This window comes from Caretta caretta, chromosome 3 (assembly GCF_965140235.1).
Source record: "Caretta caretta isolate rCarCar2 chromosome 3, rCarCar1.hap1, whole genome shotgun sequence".
In the NCBI taxonomy this organism is placed as follows: Eukaryota; Metazoa; Chordata; order Testudines; family Cheloniidae; genus Caretta; species Caretta caretta.
This window is the reverse complement of record NC_134208.1, coordinates 45950040-45968598: the sequence shown is the minus strand read 5'-3', so window position 1 is coordinate 45968598 and position 18559 is coordinate 45950040. Positions and strand designations below refer to the sequence as shown.

The window sequence follows — 18559 nt, the reverse complement described above, 5'->3', positions numbered from 1 at the left end:
CAGATTCAAACAGCCTCATCTTAAAATACAATTCAAAAGGCTTTGTCTTCACAAAGAAGTCTGGCACAATATACCACAAAAGGGTTTTCTTTTTTACATAATCAGTTACAAGAGTTAGTGCTTAATTTTAATATTACAAAAGAATTTAGATGACAAAGGAAGAAGAGAGAAAATGAGGAAGAAATTAAAAGGGGAATTTAAAAAAGCAGAAAAGTAGAACAAAGAGGTATCAGATGATTTCTTGTGTCTTGCAAAAATAATCCAACCCCCTACCACCACCACCACCCACAAACTATGAATTTTATAGCTGTGTAGATTTGTAAAGTGTTGCAAAGTTCTAACCTTATTGTTGCTGTACCCCTTCAACATGAATGGGAGAGTCAGAGTTTTTCCATCTCCTGCAAACAGTTCATCAAGCAGCCAGAAGCAACAATTGAATGAAACATACAATTGGCTGTTACATTCCTCAGCGTTTGAATATCTCAGGTTTCAGAGTAACAGCCGTGTTAGTCTGTATTTGCAAAAAGAAAAGGAGTACTTGTGGCACCTTAGAGACTAACCAATTTATTTGAGCATAAGCTTTCATGAGCTACAGCTCGCCTCATCGGATGCATACTGTGGAAAGCGTAGAAGATCTTTTTATATACACACAAAGCATGAAGAAATACCTCCTCCCACCCCACTCTCCTGCTGCTAATAGCTTATCTAAAGTGATCACTCTCCTTACAATGTGTATGATAATCAAGTTGGGCCATTTCCTGCACAAATCCAGGTTTTCTAACCCCGCCCCCTCCCCCCCACACAAACCCACTCTCCTGCTGGTAATAGCTTATCTAAAGTGACCACTCTCCTTACAATGTGTATGATAATCAAGGTGGGTCATTTCCAGCACAAATTCAGGGTTTAACAAGAATGTCGGGGGGGCGGGGGGTAGGAAAAAACAAGGGGAAATAGGTTACCTTGCATAATGACTTAGCCACTCCCAGTCTCTATTCAAGCCTAAGTTAATTGTATCAAATTTGCAATATGAATTCCAATTCAACAGTTTCTCGCTGGAGTCTGGATTTGAAGCTTTTTTGTTGTAATATCACAACTTTCATGTCTGTAATCGCGTGACCAGAGAGATTGAAGTGTTCTCCGACTGGTTTATGAATGTTATAATTCTTGACATCTGATTTGTGTCCATTTACTCTTTTACGTAGAGACTGTCCAGTTTGACCAATGTACATGGCAGAGGGGCATTGCTGGCACATGATGGCATATATCACATTGGTGGATGTGCAGGTGAACGAGCCTCTGATAGTGTAGCTGATGTTATTAGGCCCTGGGATGGTGTCCCCTGAATAGATATGTGGGCACAGTTGGCAACGGGCTTTGTTGCAAGGATAGGTTCCTGGGTTAGTGGTTCTGTTGTGTGGTATGTGGTTGTTGGTGAGTATTTGCTTCAGGTTGCGGGGCTGTCTGTAGGCAAGGACTGGCCTGTCTCCCAAGATTTGTGAGAGTGTTGGGTCATCCTTCACGATAGGTTGTAGATCCTTAATAATGCGTTGGAGGGGTTTTAGTTGGGGGCTGAAGGTGACGGCTAGTGGCGTTCTGTTATTTTCTTTGTTAGGCCTGTCCTGTAGTAGGAGACTTCTGGGAACTCTTCTGGCTCTATCAATCTGTTTCTTCACTTCTGCAGGTGGGTACTGTAGTTGTAAGAATGCTTGACAGAGCTCTTGTAGGTGTTTGCCTCTGTATGAGGGGTTTGAGCAAATGCGGTTGTATCACAGAGCTTGGCTGTACACGATGGATCGTGTAGTGTAGTCAGGGTGAAAGCTGGAGGCATGTAGGTAGGAATAGCGGTCAGTTGTTTTCCGGTATAGGGTGGTGTTTATGTGACCATCGTTTATTAGCACTGTAGTGTCCAGGAAGTGGATCTCTTGTGTGGACTGGACCAGGCTGAGGTTGATGGTGGGATGGAAATTGTTGAAATCATGGTGGAATTCCTCAAGGGCTTCTTTTCCATGGGTCCAGATGATGAAGATGTCATCAATATAGCGCAAGTAGAGTAGGGGCGTTAGGGGACAAGAGCTGAGGAAGCATTGTTCTAAGTCAGCCATAAAAATGTTGGCATACTGTGGGGCCATGCAGGTACCCATAGCAGTGCTGCTGATTTGAAGGTATACATTGTCCCCAAATGTAAAATAGTTATGGGTAAGGACAAAGTCACAAAGTTCAGTCACCAGGTTAGCCGTGACATTATCGGGGATAGTGTTCTTGATGGCTTGTAGTCCATCTTTGTGTGGAACGTTGGTGTAGAGGGCTTCTACATCCATAGTGGCCAGGATGGTGTTATCAGGAAGATCACCGATGGATTGTAGTTTCCTCAGGAAGTCAGTGGTGTCTCAAAGGTAGCTGGGAGTGCTGGTAGCATAGGGCCTGAGGAGGGAGTCTACATAGCCAGACAATCCTGCTGTCAGCGTGCCAATGCCTGAGATGATGGGGCGCCCAGGATTTCCAGGTTTATGGATCTTGGGTAGTAGATAGACTATCCCAGGTCGGGGTTCCAGGGGTTTGTCTGTGCGGATTTGATCTTGTGCTTTTTCAGGGAGTTTCTTGAGCAAGTGCTGTAGTTTCTTTTGGTAACTCTCAGTGGGATCAGAGGGTAATGGCTTGTAGAAAGTGGTGTTGGAGAGCTTCCGAGCAGCCTCTTGTTCATATTCCGACCTATTCATGATGACAACATCACCTCCTTTGTCAGCCTTTTTGATTATGATGTCAGAGTTGTTTCTGAGGCTGTGGATGGCATTGTGTTCTGCACGGCTGAGGTTATGGGGCAAGTGATGCTGCTTTTCCACAATTTCAGCCCATGCACGTCGGCGGAAGCACTCTATGTAAAAGTCCAGTCTGCTGTTTCGACCTTCAGGAGGAGTCCACCTAGAATCCTTCTTTTTGTAGTGTTGGTAGGGAGGTCTCTGTGGATTAGTATGTTGTTCAGAGGTATGTTGGAAATATTCCTTGAGTCGGAGATGTCGAAAATAGGATTTTAGGTCACCACAGAACTGTATCATGTTCCTGGGGGTGGAGGGGCAGAAGGAGAGGCCCTGAGATAGGACAGCTGCTTCTGCTGGGCTGAGAGTATAGTTGGATAGGTTAACGATATTGCTGGGTGGGTTGCTGTGGCCCCTGGTGGCATGTAGTAGTTTAGAAAGTTTAGTGTTCTTCTGTGGAATATCTCAGGATTCTAGAGGATTTGGTACTGAGAAGCCAGTATTTTTATTCCTCCAGTGTGATACAGGACAAGAGACCAATACTGAAATAACTTAGCAGCACCTAAGAATGAAAAGCAGCATTCTGTGCTGAGCAAAGGCTTTTTAACGTCTGTCAGGGCAGCAACTTATCATCTTGTTCATTTTTACTGGTATCTGGTACAATTGGGTAATTCATCCTGCAAACCCTTAAACTCATCTTTGTTATATGTTTGTACGGGGCATAGCACAACAGAGCTGAGGCCTCTGTGCACAACTGCAATCCCGATGGTCAATACTAACACCACATGTTTGTTTGCAGTGTTGTCCCAGGATGTTAGTGTTGTTACAATACCAGAGGATTTCTGTATGATTTTTAATTTGATATAGTTTAAAGATCCCAAAGTAATGTTAATTGGAAGGCCAAACTGCTGAGCACATCCTGGGACAGAGAGTCTGTTCTCAGAAGAGATAAGACTTTGCAAAAACAACTGTTACTCAGAACAGCACACACCCTTAATAGAGAGTCCCACCCTTCTCACGTTCTTTAACTTGCTTATTATGTAAGTTATATGGTTAGGGGGTTAAGCAGTTTTGTTACACCCTAAGAGTTGTTAAAGTCAGAAGAGATATATGTTGAAATAAAGCTCGAGAATGCATATGAATGGATGTTGTGTGTAAATAGAAGATGAATGGTTAAGAGTGCTAGGGTAAAAGTTACCACTTCAGTGTCGATTGCGCAAAGTGGGGATAACCGGCTGACCCTTGGAGGGCAGACTGGAATCCACCTAACAGCCTCAAGGATGGGAGAACCAAAGAGCAAAATAACATCTGGCAGCACGGAGCCATCAGGGATGTGCCATCTGCTGATTGATTCAGCAACAGCATGATAAAGCCACCTCCATAGACTGGCATAGGAATAAAACTCTTATAAAAACAGACCCTAAAGACTAAGAACTTTGAGTCTGGTTCTGCAACCACCCTCCAGGAGCATCAGATGCTCATCTGACAAAGACTCAGCTCCACCCTCATGCCCAGGTTACCTGGCCAGTAACTTGGCGTGAGCAACCTCTAGGCTGACAACTATAACAACTTTGCAGAACTTGTATGTGTATGTGTGTGGAAGTGAATGGGATGTAGTAAATATGACTGTTTACTTGCTTTGCCTCTTTTGCTGTTTTGTGTGAGTACATGGGATAGAATGGTTATGATTACTTGTTTACTGTGCCGCTTTTTGTATCCACAATAAGTGCGGCATTTTGTCTTATCCCCTTTTAGAAGATCCTGTTGGGTTTTATTTTATTGGTATAAAAGTGTCACAAGTTGGGTGAGGCAATGTCTTTTACTGGACCTGAAGAAGAGCTCTGTGCTGCTCAAAGCCTAGCAGAAGTTGGTCCAATAAAAGGTATTATTACCTCGTCCACCTTGTCTCTATAACAACACATGTAAGTTTACTCAAGTGTGTAGTCCTACTGAAGTCACAGATGGGACTGAAGTCAATGTGAGTAAAGTTACCTCTATGTTCAAGTATTTCCAGGACTGGGTACTTATGAGGCAGCCCTAATAATTTACTGAAACACAATTTCAAAAATAAACAGCTCTCTAGTGCTCCCAACACTTACTGCAGGCTGAATAAGGAAGTTCTTTATCTGAAAATAAAGGCACAGAGCCATTCTGGCAAGTTCCATTTTTACCTTGAGACATGACATTGTCTTTATTAAAAAATTGGAACAGTTGAACTTCATTCCATTTTCCAATTACCTGAGTTATCAGGGACAAAGGGAGTATTAGACTACATGTGCACTGAGGACAGAGGGCATTACTTTTAACGTTACATTTGGCACAGTCCCGCCTCTATAAGGCAACTGCTACTTGCAAGATACAGTTTTGTGATCTTTAGTCCACAAGGATTGTAGAAGGCTTCCTATGTGCACCTCAGAGGTGCCATTAATTTTCTACTGGTCTGTCTGGGCAGGAGAAAACAAAGTGTATTTCCTGCCATCTCCTCACAAGCCCCTGGATGATCGTGTAATAGAGGCAGGTAACCCCTTTCCTCTATCCAGCTTGGGATTGTCCATATAGAGGATCTCTGCATTAGTCTAATATGGGTGAATGATCAGGCCCTAGGACAGAATTCACATATCAAGTTATTGCAAAAGATTATTCTTTTTAAAATTCAGTACTGCTCAGTATATTTCTCTGTGTCTCATACGGCAGCATTGGATGGAGAGACAGAGCTGGGGTATGCAGAGTTAGCTTGGGTGTTTAAGCACCCAGATTAGCCTAGTCCAGGTGTGAGCAGCCACACTGCAAAGCCACAGTCAAATTCCAGTGTCCTCACTGCTGCTGAACTCCCCTTCGGGCATCACTAGGACTTCTGGGAGGCATATCTGAGCCAGTCTATGACTTTTTCCCACTGAATTGGGGGACAACTTGTCTGTCCTTCTGGCTCTAAACTACACTCCCAGCTAGCCTATGATGAAAGGACTTCTAACCTCAGGTGAGAGTTTTCATTGTGTGGACCGGAGGAGGTTAGGGTCATAGAGGCAACCCCATGCTCTGGGTGTCCCTAAACCTCTGACTGCCAGAAGCAGGAGTGGATGACAGGGGATGGATCACTCGATGATTGCCCTGTTCTGGTCATTCCCTCTGAAGAACCTGGCATTGGCCACTGTCTGAGGACAGGATAGTGGTCTAGATGGACCTGTGATCTGACCCACTGTGGCCATTCTGATATTCTTTGCTTGAGACAGTCAGATAAGGGTTAGATAGGTTTGTTTGTTAAAAGAAGTGGGCATTTCTTTTCCTTACTGTTTCAGTGTAACTCTATCTGGGAGTCTTCACATAGACTTTAAGGGAAGCTGGATAAGCCCCTGTGTGACTGAGGAGTCTGGAGACGGAGATACAATCTCATAACTTGAAAGTATATTTCATTTAAGATGGAAAACAGCTGAGAGAGCCACAAGTTGGAACAGGTTTGTACTGAGGGGTACATGCAGGCAACTTCCTTACGTTCTAACTTGTTGGGCATGAATGGAGCAGCAGGTTGTGCTAATATCTTTACTTGCAGCAAAGGCCGTCTGATTGCTCACAGCTTCCTTGGGAAGGGAAGAAAGTCCAGGGGTTAGAAGTGGGGAGGGGAAAGCAGGAAGGCATCTCGGAGGAGGGAGGCAGCTTTTAGTTTGCTGAGCGAGGACAGAGAGAGCACATGCCAAGGGGGAGACAAGAGGTGAGCAAGTGAGTGAGAGTGACTGGAAGGGAAGCCAGGAACTGAGCGTCTGCTTTCTCTGAGTGCATCAGGCGGAATGTGTGGGACAGACAGACAGCAGTAAAAGCTACAGCGATGCGATCTACAAGAAATCAAAATCCCCTCCCCCTCTGTTCCCTGACTCCTGAGAGTTGGTCAGAGGAAAGGCACTTTCCATTTTCACCGAATGCTGCAGCACTGCTTTATTAAGATTTCATTTTTGTCACTGAAATCTTGTCAAAGAAAACAACTGCTGGCAAAGATACAGTGAGGAGGCCATATTAGAGCATAGTACCATTCAAAACTATTCTAGCCCATTTCTAGGTATCCCACTTCCCGCATTTGAAAAACTTTAAAGAGACAGGAAACAATACCCTTCAATGTCTAAACTAAATGAACAGCTAGAGAGCATCTTAAAAGGAAAGGGGGTGGGGAGAGGTTATTTGCTTTTGCTACCCCCTCCTCTTCCACACTCCCAACTACAATTAATAAATACATGCCTTGGTTTACAGTCAGCGATACAATTTTTCTATTGCATAGTTACTGGAAAAATATTCTGCTCCAAGTATCTACTTGGTTTGTTACAATGTGTGTCAAAAATGATGTGAAGCATAGGAATATGCGGGCAATAATATGCTAGCTGATAGTTCAAAGTTTCTGAGCATTGGCAGCTCTAGTTGAAAAATAAACCAGGATGTTTATTTGGGTATCTACTCTTCGGCATGTAAGTTTGAAACCATTGGCATTAGGCTTTACTTCTGCAAGCAGGTAGGACTAATCTGGCATCCTCCCAGCAGTGCACATTAACCCAGAATCAGGCTCTCTCGTGCACATCATCCCCTCATCCCCCCTTGCCATAATATGCATTAAGCCACAGAGGTGATTTTTGGGTATTCTTTGTAAGGCAGTATTGGTATATTTTAAATATAAGCTTACAACCTCTAATATGCTCCCAAAACAAATTCACATACAAAAGTTCTGCTTTGATCTATGGACAACTGAAATTTTTTGTTAGAACTGTGCAAAATGTTTTTCCTTGCTTTCTTTGTCAGGAAATCCAAATCATGGCTACAAAACCCAAACTTTACTACTTTAATGGAAGAGGCCGAATGGAAACGATAAGATGGCTGTTAGCAACAGCTGGGGTTGAGGTTTGTTCATAATGTATCAATTAAGATATCTCATAAAGATTGTTTGATTGAAAAGATTTTTTCAAGTTTTAACTCACTGAAGCTCAATCCACAGTTCTGAACCCAGCAGGACATGAATGATCATGTGCCCCTAGGTGCACAGAATAAGACTTCTATAGCAGAGGTTCCCAAAGGTGGGCTGTGACACAGTCTCAGGTGGTCTGCCATGGGCAGAGTTGGGAGGGTATGGGGCGGACATTGCCCCCCAAACTGTATACACTGGTGGAGTGGCAGCTGGCAATGACCCCCTCCCAGGTCTGGAGTGGCCCAGCGCCCCTGGAAGGTGGCAAAGGGCAAAGCGGAAGTGGTGAGTGGAGGGTGAGGAGAAGGGGCTGGCCCAAAGAGGCGGCAGCTCCCAGGGTGGCTGGAGGAGGCTGGAAGGTTTGTGGCCATTCCTGCTCTGAGCTGCTGCACCTTGCAATCCAGAGCTCAGTGGTGCCATTCTGTTTCTGCCTGGACAACGCTGTTGAGGTTTAGGTCTAGGAAACTGAGATCAAAGGCACTTGCCTGAGATCATACAGGATGTTTCTGCCAGAGTCAGTAGAATCCAGATCTCCCTAGGCCCTAGTTACAAGGTCATATTTGTCCCATAAGGCTGGAAAGACCAGGGGCTCACTACTCCTGGAGGAATTTTGCGTCACTGTACGTGCACAGAATTCATGTCTCCCACAGATTTCTTTGCTTCCTTGCAGAAAAATGACTTCTGACAGGGAAGCAAAGGGAAAACGCAAGAGTGGTCATGTGCCCCTCCCCAGCAGCACAGGCAGTTTGGTTTGGGTGCCCAGAAAAGCAGGTCGAGACATAAATCACCACTGGGCAGCCATGCGGGTGAGAGAGAGAGAGAGAGACACTCTGGCCCTCTTACTCGCTATTGCAGCACATTTGGCATGGAGGAGCAAGGCTTCGGGGTGTTTCTGAGGAGGTAGACATGAAGCAGGCTCTGTCTCCTGAGGCAGAGCAGAATGTAGCAGCCTGCCTACTTAGTGAATTTTTCCCATTGTCTTTGTGAATTCCTCCATGAGTATAAATCAGGTGTAAAAGTTTTAAGGCTCCTTTACATTGCCAAAGTGGTGTAAAGGACAGTATGGCCTTATAAATGCTTATGATCCTTTAGTGATTAAAACTGGTCTAAATTTTTGGACTAAAAAAATTTCCAATCAAATCTTTCTGGAGATGGTCAGTAGCCAATATAAATTGTGAGTTTGATTCCCCAGCCCTCACTTGCTCTTCAGTTGCCTATGATGTAAAACTGAGCATATGGCTGCATATATTTGTTGACTAATAACTAATGACTAATAACTAGAAATAAAGGGTCAAACCTAGCTACATTACTATTAGGAAAGGGGGGTTGCTCCCAATGCTCCCTTCTCCCATTCTTCTTCCATTGTATTGTAGTTTAAATAAATTATCAAAATAATAGAAACCAGAGTGATGAAATTGCATTATTTTGCCAACATATGCAGAATTTTAAAATATTGTGTGCAGAACTTTTAATTTCTTTTGGCACAGAATTCCCCCAAGAGTAGCTTAGTAGACATTCTGCTTTCCACACTTTCTCCTTAGTCACTGTGCTAACAGCACCCAGCTTATATACAAGGCTTACATAACTGGATGTTAGTGGATATTAGTTTCCAAGTAAGCTTGTGAAAAATTCTTACACAGAATTATGCTAGTCTAACTGTTAAACATGATAACAGAAAAGAAGCTTGGACGGCTGATGCTGAAACACTAATATCACTTACCCTCAGTTTTTATGCTAATAGACCCGAGGTGTTCAGCTGCACAGTATAACCACAGGGATTCTACTGATAGTGTCAAACATTCTGATGATCACAGACTGCCTCATGAAATGTTCTGCGTTTCCAAGGGGGTCTTAGCCATCTTTGAGTTTGAAGTAATGAACCTGATGAGATCAGGCGGGGTACAGAGTAATAGCAGCACAAACTTTTATTTGGATCATTCACTGCCTCATTTAGATCCTCCTCTTTTCACGTTGGATATTTTGGGATGCGTCTCCTATATTAACCCATTTATGAGAAGCTATTAAGCAAATATCCCCTGACTAAAATCTTCACTTGTAATCTCTGAGATATAACTATCTAGTTCCTCTTGTCCCTTTGTTTTCCAGTTTGAAGAAGCCGAATATTTGGAAACAAGAAAATAATATGAAAAGTTAATTCAGGGTAAGCCTGCTGAATAACAGCTAAATTCTCCTCTTAACCCTGGTCTACACAATGAGTTTACGTTGAATTTAGCAGGGTTAGATCAATTTAACCCTGCACCCACCCACACAACGAAGCCACTTTTGTCGACTTAATGGGCTCTTAAAATCAATTTCTGTACTCCTCCCCGACGAGGAGATTAGCGCTGAAATCGACATCGCCGGGTCGAATTTGGGTTAGTGTGGATGCAATGCGACGGTATTGGACTCTGGGACCTATCCCAGAGTACTCCATCGTGACTGCTCTGGACAGCACTCTGAACTCAGATGCACTGGCCAGGTAGACAGGAAAAGCCCAGCGAACTTTTGAATTTCATTTCCTGTTCGGCCAGTGTGGCAAGCTGATCAGCATAGGTGACCGTACAGATCTTATCAACAGAGGTTACCATGGAGTCCCAGAATCGCAAAAGAGCTCCAGCATGGACAGGAGGTACTGGATCTGATTGCTGTATGGGGAGACGAATCCGTGCTATCAGAACTCTGTTCCAAAAGACGAAATGCCAAAATATTTGAAAAAATCATCAAGGGCATGAAGGACAGAGGCTATCACAGGGACCCACAGCAGTGACGCGTGAAACTTAAGGAACTTAGGCAAGCCTACCAAAAAACCCAAAAGGAAAACACCCACTTGGGGTCAGAGCCCCAGACATGCCGCTTCTATGATGAGCTGCATGCAATTCTAGGGGGTGCCCCTACCACTGCCCCACCCCTGTATATGGACTCCTGCAAGGGGGGAGTCTCACGCAACAGGGATGAGGATTTTGGGGATGAGGAAGATGAGGAGGAGGAGATAGCACACAGCAGACAAGCGGAGAAACCGTTCTCCCTGACAGCCAGGAACTGTTTATCACCCTGGTGACAGTACCCTCCCAACCCGGGCTCCCGGACCTTGAAGGCGGAGAAGGCACCTCTGGTGAGTGTACCTTTGTAAATATAATACATGCTTTAAAATCAAGCATGTTTAATGATTACTTTGCCCTGAAGACTTTGGGTGATTCTGCAGCCAGTACAGCTACTGGAAAAGTCTGTTAAAGTGCCTGGGGATGGAGCAGAAATCCTCTAGGGACATCTCCATGAAGCTGTCCTGGAGGTACTCCCAAAGCCTTTGCAAAAGGTTTCTGGGGAGGGCAGCCTTATTGCGTCCTCCATGGTAGGACACTTTACCACACCAGGCCAGTAGCATGTAGTCTGGAATCATAGCATAAGAAAGCAGCGTATGGTCCCAGTGTTTGCTGGCATTAAGCAACATCCATTCTTTATCTCTCTGTGTTATCCTCAGGAGAGTGATATCATTCATGGTCACCTGGTTGAAATAGGGGAATTTTATTAAGGGGACATTCAGAGGTGGCTGTTCCTGCTGGGCTGTTTGCCTGTGGCTGAAAAGAAATCATCCCCGCTGTTAGCCACGTGGTGGGGGGAGGGGTGAAGCAATCATCCCAGAGAATTGGGTGTGTGGGGGGGGTTAGTTGGGTTTGTGCTGCACGTTAACCTGAAAACATCAGCCCCTCCTTTTAAATGGCCAATGTGTCTTTTTCAATTTTAATCTCCCCTTTTTTCCTCCCACAGCTGCAAATGTTTCAACGCTGTGACTAGCATCTCCATCCCAGAGGCTAGCGCAGATAAGAAGGCGAAAAAAATGCATGCGTGATGAAATGTTCTCTGAGCTCATGCAGTCTTCCAGCACTGAAAGAGCCCAGCAGAATGGTGGAGGCAGACAATGTTAGAGTCCAGGAAAGCACAAAATGAACACGAGGACAGGTGGCGGGAGCAACAGGAGAGGTGGCGGGATCAAGAGGAAAGGTGGTGGCAGCATGATGAGAGGAGGCAGGATACAATACTGAGGCTAGTGGAGGATCAAACTGATATGCTTCGCCATATGGTTGAGGTGCAGGAAAGGCACAGACTGCCACTGCTCTGAGCACCCAACCACTCCACCCCAGAGGACTGGCCAAGCAACAGAAGGCTGGCATTCAATAAGTTCTGAAGTGCAGTGTGGCCTTGTCCTTCCCTCCTCCCCTCCACCGCCACCCCACCCAGTGCTTCCCTCCTCCTCACCCCTCCCGGGCTACCTTGGCAGTTATCCCCCTATTTGTGTGACTCATTAATAAAGAATGCATTAAGTTGAAATAACAATGACTTTATTGCCTCTGCAAGCGGTGATCGAAGGGGGGAGGGGAGGGTGGCTGGCTTAAAGGGAAGTAGAGTGAACCAAGGGGGCAGGTTTTCATCAAGGAGAAACAAACAGAACTGTCACACCATAGCCTGGTCAGCCATGAAACTGGTTTTCAAAGCTTCTCTGATGCACAGCGTGCCCTGCTGTGCTCTCCTAACTGCCCTGGTGTCTGACTGCGCGTAATCAGCGGCCAGGCAATTTGCCTCAACTTCCCACCCCGCCATAAACGTCTCCCACTTATTCTCACAGATATTGTGGAGCACACAGCAAGTGGTAATAACAATGGAAATATTGGTTTCACTGAGGTCTAACCGAGTCAGTAAACTGCACCAGCAAGCTTTTAAATGTCCAAATGCACATTCTACCACCATTCTGCACTTGCTCAGCCTATAGTTGAACAGCTCCTGACTACTGTCCAGGGTGCCTGTGTACGGCTTCATGAGCCATGGCATTAAGGGGTAGGCTGGATCCCAAGGATAACTATAGGTATTTCAACATCCCCAACAGTTATTTTCTGGTCTGGGAATAAAGTCCCTTCCTGCAGCCATTTAAACAGACCTGAGTTCCTGAAGATGCGAGCGTCATGTACCTTTCCCGGCCATCCCACATTGATGTTGGGGAAACGTCCCTTGTGATCCACCAGTGCTTGCAGCACCACGGAAAAGTACCCCTTTCGGTGTATGTACTGGCTGCCTTGGTGCTCCGGTCCCATAAGAGGGATATGGGTTTCGCCTATCGCCCCACCACAGTTAGGGAATCCCATTGCAGCAAAGCCATCCACTATGACCTGCACATTTCCCAGAGTCGCTACCCTTGATAGCAGCAGCTCACTGATTGCTTTGGCTACTTGGATTACAGCAGCCCCCACAGTAGATTTGCCCACTCCAAATTGATTCCCGGTAGCTGTCTGGTATTGCAAGCTTCCAGAGGGCTATTGCCACTTGCTTGTGAACTGTGACGGCTGCTCTCATCTTGGTATTCTTGCACTTCAGGGCAGGGGAAAGCAAATCACAAAGTTCCATGAAAGTGCTCTTACACATGCGAAAGTTTTGCCGCCACTGGGAATCATCCCAGACCTGCAACACTATGCTGTCCCACCAGTCTGTGCTTGTTTCATGGGCCCAGAATTGGCATTCTACAGCATGAGCCTGCCCCATTGCCACCAGGATGGCCAAATTGCCGGGGCCCGTAATGAGGCCATGGACAAAGACTTTGAGAGAAGTCTGTGTCCATGTCCTCATTACTCTCGTCATTGTGCTGCCATCACCTCCTCGCCTGCTTTTGCAGGTTCTGGTTCTGCATATACTGCATGATATTGTGCGAGGTGTTTACAATGCTCATAACTGCTGTGATGATCTGAATGGGCTCCGTGCTTGCCGTGGTATGGTGTCTGCAGGAGAGCAGAGTGGCAGCAGAAGCGGTCGTTCAATGATGATTGTTTGCAGACCTACTGCACCGTCTGCTGCCAGGACACAACAGCTGAGTGGGCTGCACGCTTGCCGTGTTATGGCGAGACAAGAGCAACCGAGCAGAGTTGCAGCGGAAGCGGTCTTGCGAGACCACCAGGAGAGCAGAGTTGCAGTGGAAGCGGTGGCTGACAACCTGCGAGGTGGATTCATGGGAGCAGGAGAGCAGAGTTGCAGCGGAAGTGGGAGCCCATGAGAGACAGCACGGAGAAATTCGCTATTGAGACAAGAGCAGGAGAGCGGAGTGGCAGTGGAAGCGGTGGATGATGATGATGGTTAGCAGTCCTACTGCACCGTCTGCTGAAGGCAGTATGGCACCCGTACAAATAAAAAGGCGCAAAACGATTGTCTGCTGTTGCTTTCACGGAGGGAGGGGCGACTGATGACATGTACCCAAAACCACTCACAACAATGTTTTGCCCCATCAGGCATTGGGAGCTTAACCCAGTATTCCAATGGGCAGCGGAGACTGCGGGAACTGTGGGATAGCTACCCACAGTGCAACTCTCTGAAAGTCGACGCTAGCGTTGGTACTGTGGACACACTCTGCCGACTTAATGCGCTTAGTGGGGACACACACAATTGACTGTATAAACTCACTTTCTAAAAATCGACTTCTATACATTCGTCTTAATTTTGTAGTGTAGACATACCCTTAGGTTCTGCTCTCTGGAGTCATATTGAAGTTGGAAGAGCTGACAAATAGCTTCTGTGTCACACATTTGATCCACTACTATTTTGCTCTCCTGCAAAAGTGTGGATCTACATATCCAAAATCAGAGCTGGTTTTAAGGGCCCAAATAAGCAGCACAGACATGCTATAGACACAATAGTATAGCACTGTCACATTGCAAAGTGTTATCATTTAATGGCACTCTCACAACATAATGTTCTATGTTTTTTAGGACACATCTATCTTATATTAAATGTATATGTAAATATATAGGTCTCCTTATAACTTGATGGAGGCCCCACAATTAACCGAATCACTTCTGCATCTATTATGGTGAATCTCTAAAAGGGAGTTAGGGGATAGTGATAGATTAAGCTCTGCAAGGGAGTAATTAGGTTGAAAAATGTGCATTTTACAACATGCCATTCCTACACTTCTGTCACAAAAAAGAAGCTTTGATTTGAAAGCAGTTTAGTTAGAGTATGTGGAAGTTGACTTGAGAAGAAATACAATAAGTATCTCCATTTTCCAGCCATGCAGCTGGTTGATAGCTGTGTGGCTACCCAGTTGTTTATATCCCTTACTGATGTTTTTCTGATAGAGTCAAATGCAAAAGCTAGCACTGGCATGCATTTTATGGGTCTGTGAAAAATTCTGTAGAATTTTAGGTTCAGGGATTAATACACTCCAAGACAATGGTCTAAGTGGCAACTGAAGAAATGTCATTTATCTCAATCCCACTGCAATGATCTGACAATTTACAGGGACTAAATGACTCAATTTCTTTTCCTTTCCAAAGCTGGATTCCTACTGTTTCACCAAGTGCCCCTGGTAGAAATCGATGAGATGAAGTTGGTGGAGTCCAGAGCCATTCTCAACTACATTGCAGGGAAACACAACCTCTGTGGGAAGGACCTGAGGGAGAGAGCACTGTACTGTAACAGACTGTACCAGAATATTTTGTAAAAGCTGCTTGAGATAAAATGAAAAATATTTATTTGAAAATGAAATGAAAACTTTGTATTCAAATTAACAAATATGAAGACTCTCTCATTTCTATGGAAATGAAATCATCCTTACAATTATCTTTTTATATATTTAATTTATTCTTTAGATGCAGGCTGATTTCTGATAGGATCTTTTCTGAACGGGACCATCTAACTTGCCATCCCTCTAGAAATTCTATCACTGTGCAAATAACTTTTACTCCCTCCTCTAAAGTGAACCATTTTTGTTATTACATACCTGTTCAGAGGATGCCTGTCACATCCCCTTCCAGCCATTTCCAAAATTACGATAGGAAAGTTAGAGCAGTTACGCAAAAATTTATTCCAAACTGAAGTGATTTTCTGAGCTGTGTAATGGATTGCAGGATCAGGACCTGTGGACATACTTCTGAGCCCAGGCAGGGCTCCATTTACTTCATGAGCTCCAAGAAGATAACCCAGTGTACTCACACACAATGTGTGGCTGGCCTGGGGCTGTAGCCTCTAACCACCTGGGGTTTTTTTGGTTTTTGGAGCTCATTACTACTGTATTGGGGCAGGTTTTGTAATTATTCTTTTAAACAAGGCTATTTGACCTTCAGAACCTCTCTTTCCCTTGCCCCACAATTTTTAAAACACTATTTAGTTTGGGAAAGCTCAATCAAAAATCTGAGCTTTGCCATTCCTCCCCCAGTCCCTCTGCATGCAGAGATTCACTCCCCAGGTGACAGACATTCTGCTGCTTGGGTATGGCCTTCATATACAGGAATTGCAGCATCGTGCAGTAGAATGACTTAGTAAATTAATCATTGAAATTTCTTCAATTACCATTTTTATGGGAGGATTGATATGTATGTTGAAGGAACAATGGACCTGAATGAAATGCTCATGATTTACCCTTTCTCATCTCCTGAGGAAAAGGAGAAGAATTTTGCCTTCATGATTCAGAGTGCCACCAACAGATACTTTCCAGTATATGAGAAGGTATATGGCAGCTACAGAATATTGCAAATGGGTAGACAGAGGGTGGGAAGGACGTGGGGGGAATGTAAGTGATTTTTTTATTTTTGTTTTTTACATTAATTCCTATTTTTAAAAAAACTCAAGTGTTCTCTTGGGCATCTCTCTCTGCTGATGTTTTCCCATCTGTAAAATGGGGCCATAAACCATTGAATAAAGAGGGGGAAAGGAGGACAAAATGGAATGGCCTTGATTTCTTCCACCTGTCATCAGCCATGTATATTCATATGACTGTTCTCTGTCTCAAGAGAGAGTGAGGTGCCTTTCCTTCTGCATGATGACTTGGGCCCCAGTCCTGAACCAAGGAATCAATTCTGAAGCACTTAGACGAGAGGAAAGTGATCAGGAACAGTCAGCATGGATTCACCAAGGGAAAGTCATGCCTGACTAATCTAATTGCCTTCTATGATGAGATAACTGGTTCTGTGGATGAAGGGAAAGCAGTGGACTCGACTTTAGCAAAGCTTTTGACACGGTCTCCCACAGTATTCTTGTCAGCAAGTTAAAGAAGTATGGGCTGGATGGATGCACTACAAGGTGGGTAGAAAGTTGGCTAGATTGTCGGGCTCAACGGGTAGTGATCAATGGCTCCATATCTAGCTGGCAGCCGGTATCTAGCGGAGTGCCCCAAGGTCGGTCCTGGGGCCGGTTCTGTTCAACATCTTCATTAATGATCTGGAGGACGGTGTGGATTGCACCCTCAGCAAGTTTGCGGATGACACTAAACTGGGAGGAGTGGTAGATACGCTGGAGGGTAGGGATAGGATACATAGGGATCTAGACAAATTGGAGGATTGGGCCAAAAGAAATCTGATGAGGTTCAACAAGGACAAGTGCAGAGTCCTGCACTTAGGACGGAAGAATCCAATGCACCGCTACAGACTAGGGACCGAATGGCTAGGCAGCAGTTCTGCAGAGAAGGACCTAGGGGTGACAGTGGACGAGAAGCTGGATATGAGTCAACAGTGTGCCCTTGTTGCCAAGAAGGCCAATGGCATTTTGGGCTGTATAATTAGGGGCATTGCCAGCAGATCGAGGGACGTGATCGTTTCCCTCTATTCGACATTGGTGAGGCCTCATCTGGAGTACTGTGTCCAGTTTTGGGCCCCACACTACAAGAAGGATGTGGATAAATTGGAGAGAGTCCAGTGAAGGGCAACAAAAATGATTAGGGGACTGGAACACATGAGTTATGAGGAGAGGCTGAGGGAACTGGGATTGTTTAGTCTACAGAAGAGAAGAATGAGGGGGGATTTGATAGCTGCTTTCAACTACCTGAGAGGTGGATCCAAAGAGGATGGATCTAGACTATTCTCAGTGATAGCAGATGACAGGACAAGGAGTAATGGTCTCAAGTTGCAGTGGGGGAGGTTTAGGTTGGATATTAGGAAAAACTTTTTCACTAGGAGGGTGGTGAAACACTGGAATGCATTACCTAGGGAGGTGGTGGAATCCCCTTCCTTAGAAGTTTTTAAGGTCAGGCTTGACAAAGCCCTGGCTGGGATGATTTTGTTGGGATTGGTCCTGCTCTGGGCAGGGGGTTGGACTAGATGGCTTCCAGAGGTCCCTTCCAACTCTGTTATTCTATGATTCTATGATTCTATGACCCCTATTCCTGCACATAATCCCATTGGCTTCAGACAGATGCAGCTCAGCTGGGGCTAGACCAGGGAAGGAGCCAGACATCATTCTGAGGGAGCCAAATAGCCTGCAGTGACCACGATTGGCTGTTGTGGGCGATGACCCTCTGGACCCAGTTGGAGAGAGGGCAAACTACTGCCCCAGGAGCTGGAGAAACCCAGTGGGGAAGTGGAGAGTGAGCCACTCGGCAAGGAGACTGGGAACTAGGGCCCAGCAGCCGTGAAGCAGCCCCACCAGATGCTGGTAGGAAGTAGCCCAAGGATAAGAGACATTGCTCCTATTGTGTTGTTGGGAGGCAAGACAGCAACCTCATTTCCTCCATCAATCGTGTGTCACGTCACCCATCACTTCTAGGGCCCTGGGCTGGGACTTGGTCAAGCAAGGTATGCCCAGGTCCCGCTGCCCCTGGCCCCACACTCGGGGCTAGATGAGTGCTAGCCCTTATGCCAGGAAGCCTGGGCAACACACTGTTGATTTGCTCAGCCCTCAGGCAGGAAGTCTGAGCTACTACTGCTCAGTTGCTCAGTCATAAGTCAGGATGCCCAATAGACTAACCAGGTAAGAGTGCTGGTTCCCTGATGCAGCTGAAGGGGGCATCCCTGGCCCTGAGATGCAGGAACCTTAGTTAGTCCCTTGATGGACCATGTGGCAGTAAAGCAATGAACATAGGCTTAGCAAAGGACTTGCTGATGCACAAGAGAGTTACAGATCT

General features: G+C 45.4%; 1 pseudogene; it reads left to right on the top strand.

The window, feature by feature from the left end:
* The first annotated feature begins 589 nt into the window (after positions 1 to 589).
* The window catches only part of LOC125634490 (glutathione S-transferase 3-like), a 25050-nt pseudogene continuing 7080 nt past the window's right edge, over positions 590 to 18559 (top strand).